Source organism: Rattus norvegicus, chromosome 2 (assembly GCF_036323735.1).
Source record: "Rattus norvegicus strain BN/NHsdMcwi chromosome 2, GRCr8, whole genome shotgun sequence".
Classification (NCBI taxonomy): Eukaryota; Metazoa; Chordata; class Mammalia; order Rodentia; family Muridae; genus Rattus; species Rattus norvegicus.
The window spans coordinates 215,418,943-215,437,802 of NC_086020.1; the positions used below are offsets into that span (position 1 = coordinate 215,418,943).

Genomic DNA, 18,860 nt, shown 5'->3' on the forward strand with positions numbered 1-18,860 from the left:
AATAAAACTCCTAACTTTTTGCCAAAATGCTTTCCATATTGCTTCATCCATTCATTTATTATTCTATGTACATACAATCTTTTGAACTGATATGTACTCAAATTAGTAGCATTAGCTATACCTACACCTAAGGAAATATAGGTACCAACCTAAAATGAGCTTCTAGTCCCCTGCTTTCACCTATGCTGTGCTGGGATTAGTGACAGGTTATACGCAGTGCTGGGAATAGAACTCATGGCTTAGAGCATGCTAGTCCAAAGATCTACATATAGAACTAAGCCATGGAACTTGAGTTTAATTGAGTTTGATGCTATGAACTCTAGGGTTTCACTATCACTGATAAGACAGTTTCCTTCCTTTCCCTACAGTCGTATGGCTCTCTTGACCCTGACACTAGACACTGACGCCATGATCTAGGAGAACACTGGAGAGTGGGCATTCACACTCCCAGCTTCTAAGTATCATGAAAACCACTGTTTAGAGCAGCAACCTGTCCTGCTACAAGCCACTTTTAGAAATTTAGAATTTTATTTGACTCCACAAGTCAGCTGTTCCCAGCATCTTTTCTGTTCTCCTTGTCAATTTTCCATCATCTACTCTCATCCCCCTGCACTAAAAACACTGTGCAGTGTCAGAAGTCACTTGTTCTGAAACATCCATCACTTATAAGTTATCTTGCATCATTCTGAATATGTTATAGTCCTAGACATATTTGTGTGTCAACTTATACTTCACAAAAGATAAAGAAAAGGTTACCATTGCAGTAAAAAGGTTCAGGCTTTTCATCTACTTGAAAGACAAAATCGAAATACATATTTATATTCATCCCATCTGGACAAATATTTTCACTTTCTTATAGGGACTCGTAAGAGTTCACCTGTGTCAAAAAAAATGGTAACACTTGCTTTTGTTCCTTTCGATGGATATTGCATTGAAACAATATTTGTCATTTTGAAATTTTTTGTATGCAATTGTGAGTCTATGCATTAGTACGCATATATGAAGTTCTCCATTTAAAAGTAAATAATCTGACCTACCCATAAAGGCTTTGCAAGTGTGGCTGCTGTGTTGGATCATGTCTCACGTCTATCACATGAGTCGGTATGTGGCAGAGTGGAGAAAGGCTATGTCTACCCTCAGTGTTCTGACCTGTAAACATCTGAATGTTTAGCAGCCTAACCTTTCCTGAAAAAGCAAGCCTGGGAGGAACACCAGACCACTCCAGGGGTCCCAAACACGTAGCTACCCTGTGACAACCTCCAGTCTAGTGCTGCTCATGCCTGAACAGGATCCCAGGGTATAGAGAGAGCTGGAGACTAAAGAACCCCTCCTGGGACCATGGGCTGTGGGTGGAAGTGAGCCCAAGGCAGACCTGGGATCAGGCAGGCAGCCTGAGTAAGGAGTAAGCCCCAGATGACCATCAGTCTGCTCTGGTGCTTCAAAGGCCTGGGGAGAAACACCATGCCCAAGGTGACCCCTGTCCAGAGCTGTGGGACCATAAAGGCTCAGGATTATGAAGGAAGAAGGATGGAAGGCTCAAATATGAGGATGGGAGAAGTCGATTCCCTCTCCTCAGCCAACCTGGTGTCATAAAGCAGGCTACCCTACCAAGCTGAATAAGAATTGATTGCCTTGACAGTTATCAGGTTCCATCCAATGTTTGACCTCATAAGCTTCCCCTCCTCCCCTCCCCCAACTTACAGTTCCTGAATATTCAGATGAAGCATTTTCCAACACCATTGCCCTGGCCAATGGTACATGATCACACAAACCTTGCCTCAGAGAGCCTGGCCATCACACCAGGGACATAAATATCCCCCCTTCTGCTAGTTCTTGGATGCTATCCCTAGGTTTGCCTGCACTCTCATTGATGACTGAAATGGTCTCACCCACACCTGGTTAAACATCCCTCCCTCCCTCTCTCCAGCCCAGCTCAGTGCACGGCAAGACTGGCTATCCTGAAGGGAGAGTGGATGTGGGGTGACACCGAGTAATAATGTACAGTTGGGTATGACGCTCGTGCAGACTATTCCTGATATGGCCCCAGAAACTCAGAGACCCTGGGAACCACCCTGAGAGTCTCTGAGAAGAGCAAGTATGTGACAGAGAAATAGAAAAGAAAGAGAAAGGGAAGGGTGGGGCATGATGAAGAGAGGCAGAACTGGGGACTCACGGGCAGTGAGGAGTAGAATGACATGAGTAGCCAGTGATAGCACCTAAGGCAGTGGTGGGATCCTGGCCTGTGCTACCACTGGGTGTCATCATGGTCCGTAGACTGCAACAGCAGGGTCTGTAACCATCAAAGGCCAGGCAGATGTTTTTGGTCTATGCTGCTCCCCAGGCATATGCTGATGTCTGAGGGCTATGAAGAACTGCCCTCATTCCTCACCTAAGCATTCTTGGAGAGCTGGCTCTGTGGACGTAATAGGAGAGCAGACCCTATAGGCAGCTGCAGTACTCAGGAGAGCAGGACCCACACTTTGTAGTAATTTCACATGAACCAAGTCTGGGTGAGCTGGCCCCAAGGATATGACCATTGGAGGATCTGGCCCTGACACTTGCCTGCCTTATGGTAAGAAGAGTGAAGGAAAGATGTCCAACCCCTAACCGCTTGCCACCTGTGGCAGGCAGAAGAGTTGGTCCCAAGGTCAGCAAAGCAGGAGAGCTGTCCCTGCCCCTTACCTACTGTGGCATTTGGAAGAATGAGCCTTATACCTCATTGGGAAGCATAGTATAGAGTTGATTCTGGTTATGGACTTTGTAGGTAATTTAACCCTGAGGGTATGGGCATAGGAGAGCTGGCCGAACCACTTGTCTCACCCACAGTGGCATTGGTTAGAGTGGCCTCCCATCCATTTTACCCTTTGCACTGGTGGTGGACAGGAGTGTTGGGTGGCTGCCTCTGCCCCTCACCTGTGGCAGTACGTGGGAGAGCAGACCCTTTGCCTCACTTGGACATCACAGTAGAGTTGACCCTCATGGCAGGGACATGGATAAGTCAACCCTGAAGGAATGAGCTTGGGAGAGCTGACAAGAGGATATCAGAGAGGAATCCCAGTGAGGATCCAGTATTGATAGAGTCACAGAAACAAGAGGCCTCATACTAGACCAAGTTGTTGCAATGAAAATTTGCAAATAAAGTCTAAGAAAAAGGGCGTACAATGAAACTTTCTTTCTCTCTGTTAGACTGGAGGTTGCCAGGGTAGAAGATGGGCACAAGGGGAGGGGGACATGAGAAGAACTGGGGTGTGCAATGCGAAATTCACAAAGAACCAATAAAGTTAAAACAAATGAATAAATAATCTGACTTCTACAAGCATAAATAACTTTTAAAGAGAGTTATATTTAATAAATATTTCCCATACTGCATTTCCAAAGTATATTTTATGTAAATACACTCAATATTTTGTTAAAAGAAGAGCAGTTCTGTACTGCATTAGTTAGTAGAAATCTAGGTCAGCTCTCAAAATACAATCCAATAAAATCAATGCAAGGTAATTTAATTTCAAGATTTAAATCTGCTTCCATTTTCCAGAACCTACCACAATGACTATTTAATCTGATAAGGCTGAAATGTACGTCTCTGTTCTGCCAATCCCTCCAATTTCTGAAAGAAGATGGTTAGAATTGCTGGTGGGCTTGTAAATTAGGGTGACATGTATTATGTGTTTCTACTTTTGTGTGTATGGAGGCATTAAACTTCTGGCTATAAACCCAGGATTTATAACGAATCCCAATATTCTGCAGTAAGAGAAAGAAAATTCATAGTTGCAATGTGGGAGAAGTAACCATATTGAGCATGAAAGAAAAAATTTTTCATAAAGAAACAATCTAAACCAACCTTAGTTATGCCTGAGAAGGCTATGGTTGCTATAAATATTCACAATCATCTCCCCTTCCTTCTCAAAAGAGAAATCTTGTTAAAAATAAAAGCCTACACAGACATTAAAAAAAAAGACGAAACACTGCGTTTAATGATTAAGTGTTTATAAATTATTTTTAAACATTTAAAATTCAATCTATGTAATTTTTTAGTTTCCTTATCTGTATGTTGTATGTACATATAACTGTATAACACTTATAACTGTTAGAGGAAAGCTCTGGGGCCTTTCCTCTAACAGTTTTGAGTGACGTGGCATACCTCATAGGCCTTGTGGACAGTTGGTTGGTGCTTATTCTTACTGGCCTAAGCTGTAGCCTCTGGAACAAGGTGCCTGAGGCTGACCTCCTAGACAAAGACCCAATGGATGGGGACACAGGCAGATCCAGTTAAGCTGGGGTTGTTATAGAAGTTGATTGCCTTACAACACTGTTCTTGTGGGATTCATATTTCCCTTTACTTGTCTTAAATTTATAATGAATATGTATCATTTGACTTTTACAATTTGTTTAAGCATGTTTGTTTGGTTATAGTTTTGTCAGTTTACTATAATTGTTCCAAGTAATATTCCTTTATGAAATGTCCAAACATGCGTATGATGACCTTTGCGCTAGTGCATCTCTTCCTTTTCACTTCCTTACTAAAAAGGAAACAGTTACACTCTAAAAGTGATTTTAAGAATTGCTTTTCAGCCTCTTGTTCTGTTTCTTTTTCTTCATGTTAGTATTGAATCCAAAACTGGCAAGTAGTCTACCAGTCAGCTAACCACATGATCCTCTGTGTTTTGTTTGTTTTGTTGTTGGTGGTGGTTTATTTTTGTTTAGTTTTGTTTGATTTCTAATAGACATATAATATTGATTCTTATTTATAGGCACAAGTCAAAAACATGTTTACAATCTATCATGAAAAATCAGAGAAATTTTTGTCTATGCTCCCTGTATTCTTAAGAGTTCTCCCTGATGAGAACCTTGAGATTCGTCTCTAGTTTGTTTTTGTTGTTTTGTTTATGTTATATTTTCATATCTTGTATTTTCTTAGTTATTTTAATTTTAAGATTATTATATAATTACATACTTTCTCCTTTCCCTTTCCTTCCACCAAGTCGTCCCATATACCACTTCTTGCTCTCTTCCAAACACAGAGCCTCTATTTTCATTAATTGTCATTATATACATACAGATATATACATATATATTCCTAAATATATAAATCTAACCCACTCAAACTATACAATATTACATGTGTATACGTTTTGAAGGGTAATCATTTGATATTATAAACCAGTTAGTGTCCACCTCTCTATGGAAGACTATTCTCTTCGCCACCAGCATTCCTTTAGCATATAACTGGAGAGACTGTTCAGTGGGTAAAACCCAAGAACCTGATTTTAGTTCCTGGGACCCACAGGCTGGAAGAAGAGAACATACACTGTAAATTAATCTCTGACAGCTACATATGTGGCATGTTACTCATGCACCCCATGTTCCATATACATAATCATAAAGTGAAATATAAAATATACAGTTAATTGATGTAGTCTATGAGGATCCTAATGTTCTGTTAAGATCTACCCATGCCCAAGTGTTTGATGGTTCCTGTCTATTCATTTCCTCTTTTTCCCTTGGTTTGGTTGTGCTTTCTAATACTATGCTATCAATGATTTAACTTCCACAAATGGAAAGGTGGTTTTTTTCTTCCTGTGTTTGTATATTTCACTTAACGTATGTCATTATAGACGACAGTTTCGTGGTTCCATTGTCTACACTCCTAACACTTCATACCCATTTCATATTGATGTACAGCCCAGTTGATTCTGCACTGTGGCCACTGTAAATAGTGCTGCAGTAGATGTAGTCATGGAGTCAAGGGAAAGCACAAAGAAACCTACACTTTCTCTATAACATCAGCATTTCTTCTCAGTTCATCCAAAAATATGGGTCTCTCTTTCTCATCAGTCTTTTATGCATCTTTTGTTTGGTTTGTGGGTGTTTGTTAGCTAGAAACTTTTCGAACTATGGTAAAGAGTGGTAGATTTGATTAACTGTGGCTTGAGGAATTGAATAAAAATTATTTCCTGTCTCAAGGAGCCTTAATGATTTCCCAACCCCACCCTAATATGATTTTACTATTATTTTCAAGGTTTCATGTGCTTCCTTATGAGCTCATCCATGTTCATCAGAGTTTTATATGTATTTTATATATAGAAATAGGGATCATGTCTACATTCAGTTTCCTCAATTGAACAAATTATTTCCTCTCTCCTACTAATGAAGAGAATGTTCCTGTTCATGCTATCTGTGTCACTAGTCAGATGTCTGCGTATGTCTGTATTAATTTCTACACTAAAAGTCCTTTCCATTTGTCTATGTGGCAATCTTTATTCCAGCACCATAATTTGTTATCATTAGAGCTTTGCACTGTTCTTTAAAGTCAGGTGTTATAATGTCTCTTTCTGTCTCTGTTTTATACCCTTACCACAAGGACTAAACTATTAGGACTTTTGTGTGGTTCAATCAAATTTTATAATTTTTCTCTTTACATCTGTTAAGAATCCTATTGGCATTCTATCAGATGCTCATATTGCTTTGGATAGTGTGACTATTTTAAAAATACTTATAATTATAATTTATAAGAATTAGATATTTAGACATTGTATTATCTATAATTTATTTTCAGTACTGTGTATTTTTTCTTCTTTCAACTTTAAATTGTTCCTGTGAGTTTTACATCATGCACTCCAGATCCACTCATCTCCCAGTCCCTTTATATCCACCCTTCAGCCTTGTATCTTCCCCTTGAAAATAAAACACAAACAACTACCACCACCACCACCACCAATAACCCAAAAGCATAAATAACATCTCATTATGGAATCTGTACTATGTCCTGGTGTGTCCCACAGTATATCCTTCTGTCCACACACCTTCATTTGCAAATATTCATTGCAATGAGTCATCAGTCTCTCATCTCCTGCTCCTTTGAACTCTTGTCTTCTCATCCACTTCCTTCTCTTTTCCTCTTCTCTCCTTTATATTCATTAAATTACTAAAGGAAATAAAACACAAAACACAAATGACATGTGCCAATCAAAATTTCACTGACTGGGTTATTTCACATACTGCCTTCAATGAGTCCAAAGAGGTAAAGACATTATAAAATATGAGATACAATTTATACCATTGAACATTTACCAGAAATGGAACTGGGTTGCGGTTGGAAAGAAAAGGATTAATCGATAAACAAAGATTTTTTTTCAGGACATTCAATGCCTGATTATATACCTATACAGAAAGAGAGCTTGAGAACAGAGGTAAGGGTAGAAGAACTGTGCACCTATAAAGAAGAGATTAACATGATCCAACGGATCTGATCAGGGGAATGGGAAGGGTGTACTCTATAGAGAAGGCAAGGTACAGAAATACAGAAGCTGGGAAGTACTTGATTACAAAACTGGGGACTTTTTAAGGAAGCTGGTGGAAGATAAATATGGAAGAATACAGACAGTGGATAAAATAACATTAAGAATGTCTAAGAAAGCCACAATGATTTGTACTGTTAACTATTTACCAGAAACTTTCCCTATAATACATATAACCCCTTTATAAATATACGGTCTGAATTAAGCCACAGCATCTGGGCTGATGGTGCTCCCTCTAAGGATAAGATGAATCAATCAATAAAGAAACACAATTATATGTTTAAAATAACTAAAAATATAATGGCAGAATATATATTTACCTCTGATGTTTCTGTAGATTACATTCTCAGGAAAAGTTAACTAAAATAAAGAATCCCTAAAACAATAACATTTCTTACAAAATATCTAAGTCCTGGACTTTTCCTTTATTTTACCCTGAAACAAACTTTCTGCAGTTCATTTATTTTTATCACATTCATTAGTTTTTAAAAATCTTTGGATAGATTTCATTATAGCCTGCAATTTCTAATGACTGAATATGTGTCTTAGATATTTGTGTGGTTCCTTGGCACAGCCTTTTCCTAGGGAAATAGTGAGAGTCAAAAAGCCAGCACATTTGACAAAGGACCTGCCAAGCTGAACCGCATGCTCTGATCATTGATCTGATGCTCTCTACTTCTAGTCTGAGTCTGCATGCTACATTCTTGTGGTGTTACTAACATAATGATTCACCCATGATTTTTTGGAGAAAGATGTTTCTGTATTCCCCTGAGAAAGTTCTGAATGTACTACCTCTTGCTTTCAAGGAAGTAACCTCAGTTGACCCTACCTGGAAATTGGAGATTGTTTTCTGCCCCAAAGCAAACTCATGAAGCAAAATAATTAGAGTGGAATGAACTCAGTGGAGGCTGACAAGGTTCAGCAGGACAGGAGAAATGACAGCAGATCAAAGCACAGAACTCCTTCCATAGCACACGTAGAATTTCTTAAAAGTATAACCTAACATAAAAGACTATACACACTAAGCCCTAGTAAGAATGCATCAATGAAAGCTAAAATTATTGGGATACTCTAACAGCATGGATAGGTGGTATAAGAACAATACAAAAGAATATAAGAAGAATATGATATTAGGATTTTTCATTCTTTGAAAGATTTGTTTATACCAGGTTGCTATAATAGCAATTAATTTAGGAACAAAGGAATTCTTTTAATAAACAAAGTCTTACGAGAACATAAATACAATAAGAGTTGAATGACAGCTACAACGGTTCCTAAGACTGAGAAGGCAAAAAGCTAAAAACAGGCTGCTGTACTATATGCTTGCTTAAGCTGAAGTGATTTGTAGAATTTTAGGAATGGGCTCAATGATAATAAAATGTATTCAATCTATATTTAAGATTTAAGCCTGGGCATATGAAAAAATATGCCCAGGACAAAATGATATGGGTGTTTTTGAAAATCATGGGTGTTTTTGAAGTCTGTATAAATAGAGAATTTTTTTTTGATTACCAGTCAGTCTGAGTTGCAAAGCACCCATGTCTTGGTGTCTGCTCAATCTTCCCCTCACCTTACCCTTTCATCCTCTCTGGAACCTGCTCACTGCTGAGGCTGGCCCCCAATAGTCCCTTATTTCAAAGTTGTTTAGGGGTTCAGTGAAGGTGAGCAACATTGAGATTGTGAAGCCATGAAAATTCAGGGGAAATCCTATGAAAGATATCTGTGTAACTGAGGAATAGTGAGCAAATGCTAATGTGTGTCTTATAGCATGGCTTTCTGCATTTGTCAATATAGTAACATAAAGTGAGACACAAGATAGACAAATGCAAAACACAATGCTCATATTTTAATACTTTTTCATTGAACCTTAACAATATTGACACTTTAATTTAAAATAAAAAGTGAAATTAAACAGAAACAAGCATATCCGTTACTGTTTTATTAGAATTTCAGAGCATCCCGTTGTGACTTGGGAAGTTCTCCGATACTGTGCTTGGTACAGTTTCAATGTGATTTGTTATGAGAACATCAAGGAAAGTGAAATGAACTTGATCACAATTTTACCTACTTAGAAGAATAGACATGTGAATTGTATCTTCTGTGTTCCGAGCTTTTAGACTAATATCAGTGAGTGAACACCATGTGTGTTCTTTTGTGACTGGGTTACCTCACTCAGGTTGATATTTTCTAGATCCATCCATTTGCCCAAGAATTTCATGAAGTCATTGTTTTTAATAGCTGAGTAGTACTCCATTGTGTAGATGTACCACATTTTCTGTATCCATTCCTCTGTTGAAGGGCATCTGGGTTCTTTCCAGCTTCTGGCTATTATAAATAAGGCTGCGATGAACATAGTGGAACATGTGCGTCCTTGTTATATGTGCCCACGAGTGGTATAACTGGGTCCTCAGGTAGTACTATGTCCAATTTTCTGAGGAACTTCCAGACTGATTTCCAGAATGGTTTTACCAGTCTGCAATCCCACTAACAATGGAGGAGTGTTCCTCTTTCTCCACATCCTTGCCAGTATCTGCTGTCACCTGAGTTTTTGATCTTAGCCATTCTGACTGGAGTGAGGGAGAATCTCAGGGTTATTTTGATTTGCATTTCCCAGATGACTAAGGATATTGAACATTTCTTTAGGTGCTTCTCAGCCATTCTGTATTCCTCAGTTGAGAATTCTTTGTTTAGCTCTGTACCCCATTTTTAATAGGGTTATTTGGTTCTCTGGAGTTTACCTTCTCGAGTTCTTTCTATATATTGGATATCAGCCTTCTATCAGATGTAGGATTGATAAAGATCTTTCCCCAATCTGTCGGTTATTGTTTTGTCCTATTGACAGTATTGTTTGCCTTACAGAAGCTTTGCAAGTTTATGATGTCCCATTTGTATATTGTTGATCTTAGAGCATAAGCCATTGTTGTTTTGTTCAGAAAATTTTCTCCTGTGCCCATGCGTTTGAGGCTCTTCCCCACTTTCTCTTCTATTAGTTTCAGTGTATCTGGTTTGATGTGGACCCACTTGCACTTGATCTTTGTATAAGGATATAAGAATGGATTGATTTGCATTCTTCTACAAGCTGACCACCATTTGAACCAGAACCATTTATTGAATTTATACAATTTATACAATTCACAGACCATGCGAAACTCACAAAGAAGACTAAAGTATAGATGCTCCAGTCCTTAGAAGGGGGAACAAAATAGTCAAAGAGGAAATAAAGAGACAAAATGTGGAGCAAAGACTGAAGGAAAGGCCATCCCAAGACTGCCCCACTTGGGGGATCCATTCCATATACAGCAAGCCCAGACTCTATTGCAGATGCCCAGAAGTGCTTGCTCACAGGAGCCTTGTACAACCGTCTCCCTGAGAGGCTCTGCTAGAGCCTGACAAATACAGAGGTTGATGCTTGCAGCCAACCATTGGACTGAGCAAAGTGTCCCCAATGAAGGAATTAGAGGAAGGACTGAAGGACCTGAGCGGGTTTGCAACCTCATACGAAGAACAACGATATCAACCATTCAGACTACCTCCCCTCCTCAGAGCTTTCAGGGACTAAACCACCAAGGAAAGAGTACACATGGAGGAACTCATGGCTCCAGGCGCATATGTAGCAGAGGATGGGCATATTGGACATCAATGGGAGGAAAAGCCCTTGGTCCTATGAAGGCTCAATACCCTAGTTTAGAGGAACACCAGGGCGGGAGGCAGGAGTGGCTGGGTTTGTGGGTGGGGGAGTACCCTCATAGAAGCAGGGGGAGAGGATATGGGATGACGGCTTTCCAGAGAGGAAACCGAAAAAAGGGATAACATTTGAAACGTAAATAAATAAAATGTCCAATGAAAATAGAATAGACACAACATTTGTATTCATATATAAGACCAATTAACCATAATAAATCTACTCTTTATTCTAGTTTCCCAGTAAGTTAGTGTATATTTACACAACATCTACTCTAGAAGGAAAACTCTGCACAGGAACATTCACATTTGCATAAGAGTTCTCTAATTTGATCAATGTAGTGGAAAACTCATATTGAATTTAGTTAATATTTGCAATTATAAATTCTTTTGCTTCAGTGATCCTATTTCAAATAGGCCCAAACAGATGGGCACCATTTCTCTGGATGAAAGTCAGCTGCACAACTGAGCCGTGGTACATAGCAACCATTTACTGAAATGCTAATGAGTTCAGACGGAATAGATGTGATTTTTGCTTTTTCTGTCTCTTTGACAGATGATCTTGCTAATGACATTTGGAAAAGTAATATTACAACGATAACCATGAAAATGAAGGTGACTGCCTCTTTATGATTAGTGATTTAAATATGCAGTCATTTCAAAACATCTGTTTCATTTTCTTTGTAGTAGATTATGCAATGAGGTTGGCTTACTAGTCTTGAATAAGGCTGAGAAGATGGGGCTACAGTTTACCTCTTTGCCAGTTAAATTAATAAAATATTTGAAAATATAGTATAGAAAAAATTAGCCTTTGGGTTTTTTTCTTGAATAAAATATCAACTACAATTTGCAAATAATTTTTTAAAAGGCATTCACTGTTGCCAGTCTTATTAAATATCATGTCATCACTATGTTGCAGCATTTTTATTTGGTAGCAATATACTACTATAATCTACATGCAACCACTGGAACTTTTCAAGAGTTTGATTTTTAAAATTTCATTTGGAAACAAATAGGGCTTAACAATTATAACACTTTTTTATAATTTTTCTGTTAATCAATAATTTAAGCTTATCTCTGTAAAAGATGTAATTTTTCATATCCTACTACATAGTATGAGCTACTACATACTATTGTGTGCTCCTTAATATTGCCATCTTGTATCCCCTTAGATGCCATAAACCAAAACATCTGTGTGTGTGCATGTGCGAGCATGTATTCATCCTTTGTCCACATAAGTTAATTTCACAGTTCTTTGTAATTGTAGTAAATTAGCTCATAATATTAGAAGAAAAAGTTAGCCTGTTGACCGCATCTATACTTGACATTGGAGAAACTTTTGGAATACATTTATGCATTGAGTTTAGAGGAACTTGTAGGAGCAGGCTAGAGAAAGCTGCAATGCTCAGATGTGTCCACAGATAGGTCCCATACTAACCGTGATAAAATGTTTTGCACTGGGCAATCTGAAGTGTGACTGAAAGACATCTCACAAGTCTATAAGACCCCACAGGCATATTCTCATCAAAGGTTCAGAGACACAGAACTGAAAACAAACAAACAAACAAACAAACAAAAAATGGTTTCATATACCAGTCCTCTTCTGCAGAATCCCTGAGATGCACACAGGGTAGCAAAGTCATCCAGCATTCAGCCACTAAGATGTTCCGAGGCTTCAGATAAAATGTGGAAATGTGATGGTATTATCTATGTGATGATAGTCTTCCAATAAGCATAGTGCAAAAAAAACCATGATATTAAGACAACTTCCTCCCAGATTACTAGGGGATCATTGGGATAATAGGTAGGATGCTTTGCAAGCAGCTTCTGACAGGCTGATAAGTAGTAAGGTTGAGTGCCTTAAGCAGAAATTGTAATGGAGTACACACAGAGGTAGATGAGTGAACTAATGAACAGTGCTCATTATAAATAGGCTTGGATAGGAAGCAATGGTGTCCTGCTTGACCATGTATGGTGCAACAAATAAGACAGTTGTCAGAGTGGCCCAAGATCTGAGAGTCTCCATAGCTCTAGTATGTCATAAGTATTGGGCCAGATATTTTAATATTTAGTGTTTTCTTTGCAAGGCATTGTTCTTGCTTAAAAACAATCCATCCTACTAAGTGGATATGTTTGTCTTGTACCTCTAATACTGTTGTATATGAGTAGATAAATTAGTTATATGAATTTAGCGTCTCATCAAATAGAACAAAACTGGAAAGAGTCTACTTTAGTCCTTCAGAAGAAACATGAGCTTTTGGACTCTGCCATGCTCAGTGTGTTATCTCAGCACTCTGAGATATATATTTAAACTATTTTAAGTGTCTCAAAATGATATGTTAACTTATTCATAGGAAGTTATTGTATAGTAGGAAATCAAAATATGTATAGGGGATTGTAGGATGACTTTATTATACAGGTGAAGGCAGGTACAAGATAGAATGAGACCTGTGATTGGACAAGAAGGAAAGATGTGCAGGAGAAAAGCTTTAGAGAGGAGGAAGAGACTGGAGAGAGGGAGGAGAGGCAAGCAAGAGAACATGGAGGCGGATGTTAAGATTCCTCTCTGCACATTTACAGGTTGTTTTGAATATTCTTAAGGAATGGATGTATATAGGATTATTTTTATGTCTAGATGAGCAAACTGTATCTTATTAGGGTGGGCAATTATATCTTATCAAGTAGATAAGAGGTTATTTGTTTTGTGTTCTTTCATGTGGCAATTTAATTGAGTTCAAGAGAGCGTGTGGTGGCTGGAGACACTGGGCCGCCACAGAACTGGGATGTGTGTGTCTGACACGGTGGCAACCTGCCTTGGGGACTAGATGGTAGAGAGATTGCTGCCAGGCTCAGAGAGAGGCCATCGGCAGTGTAAGGTGGGATGGAGTTAAGTGGTTGAGAAGCTTTGCTGACTGAGATGAAAATATCCAACAGATGTCACATGACACTACGGTGCCAGTGCCAGAACTAGTGCAGGATAAAAGAAGCCTTTTTTTAAAAAAATTTTAAAGACATACATGGTATGCACTCATTGATAAGTGGCTTTTAGCCCAAATGCTTGAATTACCCTAGATCCCTAGAACAAACGAAACTCAAGACGGATGATCAAAATGTGAATGCTTCACTCCTTCTTTAAATGAGGAAAAAGAATACCCTTGGCAGGGAAGGGAGAGGCAAAGATTAAAACAGAGACTGAAGGAACACCCATTCAGAGCCTGCCCCACATGTGGCCCATACATATACAGCCACCCAATTAGACAAGATGGATGAAGCAAAGAAGTGCAGACCGACAGGAGCCGGATGTAGATCGCTCCTGAGAGACACAGCCAGAATACAGCAAATACAGAGGCGAATGCCAGCAGCAAACCACTGAACTGAGAATAAGTCCCCCGTTGAAGGAATCAGAGAAAGAACTGGAAGAGCTTGAAGGGGCTCGAGACCCCAAAAGTACAACAATGTCAAGCAACCAGAGCTTCCAGGGACTAAGCCACTACCTAAATACTATACATGGACTGACCCTGGACTCTGACCCCATAGGTAGCAATGAATATCCTAGTAAGAGCACCAGTGGAAGGGGAAGCCCTGGGTCCTGCTAAGTCTGAACCCCCAGTGAACTAGACTATGGGGGGAGGGCGGCAATGGGGGGAGGGTTGGGAGGGGAACACCCATAAGGAAGGGGAGGGGGGAGGGGGATGTTTGCCCGGAAACTGGGAAAGGGAATAACACTTGAAATGTATATAAGAAATACTCAAGTTAATAAAAAAAAAATTTTACCTCAACAGGGGATTTTCTTTTCAAAGTAGCTCTTTCAGTTGTAAATGTAGCTTTTATTCACCTGGGTGGTTGCCATCTCTGAGGCTTACTGCCTCTATTTCCTAACTGAGGCCTAGTTGTGAAATTTTCTAGGCATAGAATGTTTTTAGCCTCTAAGACTTGCTGCTTAATAAACTCAGCCCTTCCTTGTTCTTTCTGAACTCTGGCTGGCTGATTCAACTCAATTGTTCTGGCTCCAACTCCTCTCCAAGCTGACTGATTCAATCTGGCTCCTCTTTACTTCTCCTGAATTCCTCTGCCTGGTCTCATACTTACTGTGGCAGTATGTTCTTCTCATTCCTTGGCTCCTTCTGTCTTCACTTGTTCTCTAGCTTGTTCTATCTCTACCACCTGTCTCTCTATAACTGTGATGATAAAATTTCCTTCTTCTTCATTTGGGCTCTATCAAGTAGTTTCCCCTTTCCCTTTGTTCTCTTAATAGTTGGGTATGTCCTATTATGACAAGTCACTCTCTGACTTCTCATTTTGTCTGACGCTTAATTAATCATGACATTCAAACATGAATGCTTCCTTCAACAAATTAACTTTACCTTCATTGTTCAGAATTAATTAAACATGTATACCATGGGTGTGTCTGTATTCCAGCCATAGGTATTAAAGGTGTGTGCTAATAGCTGACCCTTACCATGTCTTGAAATAGTTTTTTCTTCCTAGTAAATAGCACAATCTTGGAGTTCATATTGTGATCAAATATCATGCAACAGAGAGTAAGTATATAAACTCATGGAACTGACTTCCCAGAAAAACTACAATAACATACAAAAAAAAAAAAAAAAGAGTCAAGCGCAAGTCAAAAAGGAATTTGTAGTCATGCAGAGCAGAGACAAGCTTCCTAAGAAGACAACTGTTTCCTTTCTCCAGGGAAGGGTGGGAACAGACCTGCCAGAAACAAACATGTAGGTGAGATCATAAATATGATGGAAAGACCTTTATGTCCTATAATGGCTAACTCAGAGGTCTTCAGAGGACTCCCTAATCTGTTTGTTTCTTCCTATTCTGGACAGGGTTTAGTAAAGTGCTACATTTACTCTGTCTTTCTTGAATTCTCGTTTGTTTGAGTTTTTTTTGTTTGTTTGTTTTTGTTTTTTATTTTATTTTATTTGTTTTATTTTTCTGACAATTAGTTGTTTCCTGGGGTAAGCTCAGCTGACACCCGATTACAGACTGGTTTGCATATGATCAGTTTCTCTAAATATCCTCACTTGAAAGAGTCAATCTCAGAATGTAGTGGGGTGCTGAATTTGTGCTATCCTAATTCATAGTGTCTACGGAGTATTTGGAAAGGAGTACTAGTTGGTGGAAATGAATTATTTAGGGCATATACTGTCCTGGATGGCTCCTTCTTTCTGCTCTGTCTACATTCTACAAGAATCTGCAATGTAAACCTTGCCTTCAGGATGTTTCTCTACATACACAGGAAGAAATAATGGCATTAATCAGTGACTTAAATCTCTGAAACTATGAGCCAAATAAATCCTTTCTGTGAGTTGATTAACTGGGGTCTTTGTCACAGTGATGCTAAACTGAATTAAACAAAAGACCAGCTTTGTACCTTTGCTTTTAACATGAGAAGGGCTTCAGGTACGTAACCTGGATATTGGGTACCTGTTCCTAACACGATTTAGTACGTAGTTACGTCACCTTTTGAGAAACAACACTCAAAAAGAGAGAAGTTTAAAACTACTCCTGCCCATTGATCACTTTCCTAGTCACCCAAGAAAAATGATGCATGTTGTGCAGCCAGATGTATATTGTGTTCATACCTAGACACAAGCCATTCATCCTCACAGCATGTATACAAGATGTAAGTTAGACTTGCATGCTTTATTACTTATGAAAAATCCACTAAAAAACAAACAAGCAAACAAACAAATAAAAATGAACAATTACACAAAACAAAGCCCAAACCAACAATACACAGCTCACAAAGCACTCATCTGGTGAATCAGGACAGAAAAACATTAATACTCATCTTCAATGTCATCATTGGAGATATGTCAGGAATGTTCTGGGTTCAGTGGGAGATTTGGAAATATTGTTCTTACAGGGGTGGAATGGGGGACAGTGTGGGGTCAGGTTGTTGTTGGTGAGACGTTTCAAGTTTCACGGAAGCTGTGGAGGACTGTAGGGTTGAAGTGCAGGCAGTTGCTACAGATTTGATTGAAACAGAAAAATATTAGATGGAGCATGACGATACGACCGACTTCTTGCAATCTCCTGAAATAATGGAACCATAATGTGTGAATAAGATGAAAAGTAAGTTCGAGCAATCCCGTCTTTATAATATATTGTCTAACAGTGTTGATATACTCTTTCGTTTCTCTAGTATTGTTGAGATTATGTTGTATTATCGCTTTTAGACCTGAGTATCTGAAGTTTTCTTAAGTTTTAGAAATTTGTTTAAGTTCAAATAGAAAAATATTTATTAAATGTTTTTTAGAATACTAAAAATTTAAAATAGATAAATAAATGTTAGATGTTCTCCTACTTTTACAAATTACCTTATGTTGGGGCAAAGTATTTAAGATGAAATGAGTTGTTAATTAATCCTTTTATTTTATTTTTGCCAAAAATAATTTGACTTTTTGAAATTTTAATCCTTTATTTCAAGGGAGTATGAGATCAACACCTACTATATGGTTCTTGCTTTTGAAAAATATTTTTATAAAATTAATGCTAGTTGAAACTAAAATTGATAAGCTCCTCTCTGATTGGTTGGTTGATTGATAGCTTATATATTTATATATATTTACTAAGAAACACTATTTCTTTAGTATTCAGAAACTTCTGAAACTTAAACACATTTCTAAAACTTAAGAAAACTTCAGATACTCAGGTCTAAAAGCAATAAAACAACATTGTATTTGTATATTGTTTCAAGGAAGTAGTAATGTCGAAAAGTACAGTGAGCTCAGGTTAGCTCAACTATTACATGAACATCTCTCCTTTAAACTCAGTTAACTGAGTTGAAGGAGTTAAAATGACATTTGAAAGTTATACACTCATTAGTTGTATAATGAGTGGTAGAATTACTTAAGCTGGGGCAGTTTTCTTACAAATTCCTGGTGTGCTTTATAAATCACGTCTCCTTTCAAGCTGGTAAGTTTGCTTGCCTTTGGAAAAGATGACAATGTTCATAGAACAGGACACACTGTTCACATGTGTTCTTCAATCTTTGCGTAGACTATCATGCTGAAAGGAGTACATAAACATGGAATTCTAATTTCAAGCTATTCATTACAATGCAGGGCTTAGAGATGTGGCCCATGCTTATTTTTCACACTAAGAATATGCTTACCCTCCAAAGGCTTGATGTAGTTAATTAATTCAATCAGGGACTGCAGTGACCTCTAATTAAATTTAAATTCTTTCTCCTGAGAGCAAAATAATGTGATTATTCTAATGATTTTCATAGCAGTGAAAACATAAAACCAATTAGAAGCTAATAATAAAATATATCAATAGAAGTGCAAATTAGGAGAAAGGTAAATTCCTGTTAAACAAAATTAAGAAGGTTAAACATTCAATTATGATAAATAAAGAAATGTACAAACATGCAGATGTAATAAACATAAGTAGATAAAACACTTCTGCAAAAACTCATTAGGCAATCATAAACATCCTACTTCTTTTCCTGAGTGATTTCTGTCTGAATCAATTCAGTCTGCTTCTTGCTATGTTTTGAGGAGTTTTGATTTTGTTTTGCTTGTCGTCAATGTGAGTCACATTTAAGCTAAACTGTGCCCAGCATCATCATGCCATACATTCCTGAATCCTGTCAGATTAACAAACATATGTGCAAAATAAATGAATTACCTGTGTCCTGATATTTTCACCTATAAAGAAGGCACTGCATTTTTCTAGAAATATTTTGAAAATCAATTTACTATTATAACATTCAAGGGAGAGTTAGCACCTCATCACCTTATGTAAAACAATGCTGAATTAAGAAATACTAGCACGTCAGATGCCCATGAGTTAGGATTGTGTAAAAAATTCCAAAATAATTAGTGTTGAAAAGTCAGAACAGATCTTAACAATTCTAAA

General features: G+C 38.1%; 1 pseudogene; it reads left to right on the forward strand.

Annotated features, from left to right (window-relative positions):
- The first annotated feature begins 1,032 nt into the window (after positions 1–1,032).
- LOC120101312 (small nucleolar RNA SNORA17) lies at positions 1,033–1,183 on the forward strand (annotated as a pseudogene).
- Positions 1,184–18,860: the final 17,677 nt, after the last annotated feature.